The sequence below is a fragment of the Corvus brachyrhynchos genome, unplaced genomic scaffold (assembly GCF_000691975.1).
Source record: "Corvus brachyrhynchos isolate BGI_N302 unplaced genomic scaffold, ASM69197v1 scaffold200, whole genome shotgun sequence".
In the NCBI taxonomy this organism is placed as follows: Eukaryota; Metazoa; Chordata; class Aves; order Passeriformes; family Corvidae; genus Corvus; species Corvus brachyrhynchos.
In genome coordinates, this window is record NW_008236184.1 from 6,830,374 (window position 1) to 6,834,038 (window position 3,665).

Here is a 3,665-nt window from a genome sequence, read left to right on the forward strand (position 1 = left end):
CACCTTCATCTGACAGTGGTGGGATCTCTCCTATCCAGATTCTCTAGCACTCCACACCTTTGGAGTAGGTGGAAAAGCCAATGGGACAATTCATCCCTTGACACTGGTAGGACATGACATGGATTGAAAAGATGCTGTACCACCCATTCAACCAGTGCTCCCTGTCCACCACATCTCAAGCAAGTCCCCAGTCCATTTGCCATAGTTTTCTGCTGGTAGCTTGAGGAGGATTTGAGGAGCTGAGAAGGACCATCAGTCCCATATAAAAGCCAAGGGCTGTTTTAGATCCCCAACTGCTTTCAGAAGTGGTACAGATGGGAACAGCTGCTGCAAACCAGAGCTGTTTCCCATCAGGTAGGCAAAAACAAGGGTCTCTTCCAAGTTCCACACAAGTTTGTCTCATCTGTGAGTTTGTCTATTTTAAGGGGAGGCAGAATATCTCTTAATAGGATTTCAGGACTGGTTTATCAACCAAGGAAAAAATCCCACAATGAGACATCACTACCAAGAGATTATCCTGTGCTCTCTGAAGGAGACAGCACAAGATTATCCCCAAATGAGGTTTGTTTCTGTGGAGGTAATGAAAAATAATTGGTAACTCCCTTGGCATAGCTGGGTGACCCAGTGAGTAGTCCTAAAGTAGAAAAGCAGCAGCATTTCCAAAGGCAAGGAATCCAAGGTCTGCTGTGGACTCAATCTGAAAGAAAAACTTCTGGAAAGGATCAGGGCAAGGCCATGAATTTATGAAGTAGTTGTTCGGCTGACTCTAATTTTTAAAGCATTATTATCCTTTTAGCAGGGCTGTCGGGTAGATGGAAGCCAGAGCCAGTGTGATGAAGAGCAGCTGAATAGCGATTTGCAGCAATTCCTCCTGCCTTCCACACTTTTTTCTGCAGAGCAGCGGGCCAAATTTCTTGTAACCAGCTTACTGCAGCCTGAAACGCTGCAAAAAGGGAAATTTCTGGGCTGGTGGTATGAGGAATGAAGAGGGAGAATGAAAAAGGAAGAGAAAAACCAATGGCAAGTCCTGAAATTTCCTGGCATTCCAAAGCCCAAAGCCAGACAGATGTTGGAAACATTTACTTTGAATTCTTGGAGATTCTTTCTAGACTGACCCAAACAGGGCAAACCAAAGAGACATTTCTGCAGATTTAAATACATTTTGTGTGCCCTTGCAGCAAATCCTCATCTTGACACACCCATATCATCTGCATTTCTCCAACAAAAGCAGCCCAGTTGGATGCAGCACCCCTCTAACATTCCAGGTGCTCAAAAGCCACCTTCCAAGTAATGCAATCAAACCAATCCAGCTAAAAGCCTTTCTTCTGGCCTAGGCTGACATGAATTGTTTCTAATAAAGCTAAAGCTCTGTGGGACAGCTAATGGGTGCTTATTAGTGCAGGCAATGGACTATTCAATCATCCATATAGAGAAACTAATGAGGATTGATGGCCAAAATACAGGATGAGGATTTACCTCTAAATAAACAGCTGATAGGCTGGTGATCAGATTAATCTTAGGTATCAGTGGGGAAAGTTCCTACCTGGCTAATAAAGAGATCAACAAAATATGTGGAAAATAGCATCACTGGGTCCCTGAGGGGTTTAATGTTACTGCTGTGGCAGCAGGTGGGTTTCCAGAGATGTTCACCTTTCCAAACAGCATTGGTTTGGAAGAGAGTTAGAAGGTGGTGTAACCCAAACGGTGGGAGAAAGCAGCTGGAAAACCTCTGGATGAACCTTTGCACTCAGTAAGAGTAGGTTTAGATCAGATATTAGGAAGAAATTCTACTCTGTGAGGGTGGGGAGGCACCAGCATAGACTGCTGAGGGAAGCTGTGGATGCCCCATCCCTGGAAGTGTTTAAGGCCAAGTTGGATGAAGCTCTGAGTAGCCTGGTATAGAGGAAGGTATCCCTGCCCATGGCAGGGGAGTTGGAACTGGGTGATCATTAAGGTCCCTTCCAACCCAAACCATTCTATGATTCTATGGTCCTTTCTTTCTTTAACGACCTTGCAGACAATCCCACCTTTTCCTGCTTCATCTCCTCCGTTCAGCAAACGCTTCCCAAGATTTTTCTACAACCCAAGATTTTTATACCTTTGTCCTAGAGCTGATGAAGGAATTCAATGATTTGCTGAACTGAAGGAAGGGCATGTGCACCTCTGGGGCTTCTAAGTCACTCTTCCCTGCAACAAACTGCTCCTTGATCTCCACCCTCCCACTTCCTTCCCTTTGAAAGGCCTCTGACCGGATCACAGATGGCAATTCCTATGTGACAGATCCTGATGTCATTATTGATGACAAACCAGATGTCCACGGAGACATAATGCTCCTTTTAATCCAAAATTCATTAAAGGCCTCACCTTTGTAGTTTAGGGTGAGTGCAAAGGTATCTTCATGGGAAGCAGTTGGGGCCATGTATTTTTTTTCCCTCTTGCCTCAGTTTTCCTTTGCACAGTGTGGCTGGAAGTGACTAAACCAGACACCACAGGGGTCCTGCTCTCATTAGCAGCATCATTAAAATGCTACAAAAATCTGTCTTGAACTTTACAAGGGCCTGGGAAGGGACATGCTGTATGTGACAGTGTGTATGAACCTCAAGCCATTACAACATGCTGCTCCTGCTCCTTGCTGCATTTTAGGTACGTAATTCCTAGTTAAGAAAGAAAGAATTCCTGGTTTAGGCTATGGAGCAATCCTGACTCCTAATGTATCAGTTTGTCTCCTGCCTGACAGCTAAATATGACAGATTTTTCCATAGATTAAGTGTTGTACAGCTCTCCTGCTATAAGCCACTGGATAAAAAGGGAATGACATGGCATCAGCATAAGCAGGAGATGCAGTGTGGACCACAGCTAGTTAGCAGGTAAAACACCACAGGTGACTTGTTCCCACTAATATTTTAAAACAAGAGCTCTTGTGCTCGTTATCTCTCTTGGAGACAGGGAAAAAATCCCAACAGCCTTTGTGGCAGTGAAGACAAAGCTTTGCTCGGTAGGAGATGTTCTATACAGCATAATGTATGCCGGGAGCAATGCTGGTGTTTTATGGGCCCGCTTAGTGTGAAGTGCAAAACAGGCTTGGGGCTGAGGCTGCATTATTCATGGGGGACCTTAAATATTTCAGTGTGAGGCTGAGGTAGGGAACAACGGTAACAATAGCGTATTGTCCTCTTTCTTCCCCTAAAATCATTGTTTGTGTTTAAGAAGGCATGCAGGGAATCTTTCCCTTTCATTGTAATGCCATGCACTGACACACCCCAGGGAAAAGCAGGATAGCAGCAAGGCAAACCCCACAGTGCCTCCAAGGGAGGGGGAGTTGTCCCGTCGCCTCCCAGCTCCTAAGGAAATATCAGTCCTGTCTTTAGAGAAGGAACAACTTAACGCCTGACATATATTCTTGGAGATGATTGACCAGTTCTGTGCATGAAGGGACACATCAGCAGGTGGGTGTGCATACAAAGAAAGTTTGTGGCAGTTTTTCCCCTTTGAAGCAGCAGAATTATTTCCTCTCAACTCTCCGATCACTCTCCTGCGTATGACTTGCTTGATCCGAAGCAATGGCTGGTTCGCAGCAGGGCAGTGGGAATAACCCAAAATTGCAATATTTGGGGTAATGTGGTCAGAGCAGCAGAGGGCAGAGGCAGGTGAGCAGGCAGAGCTGC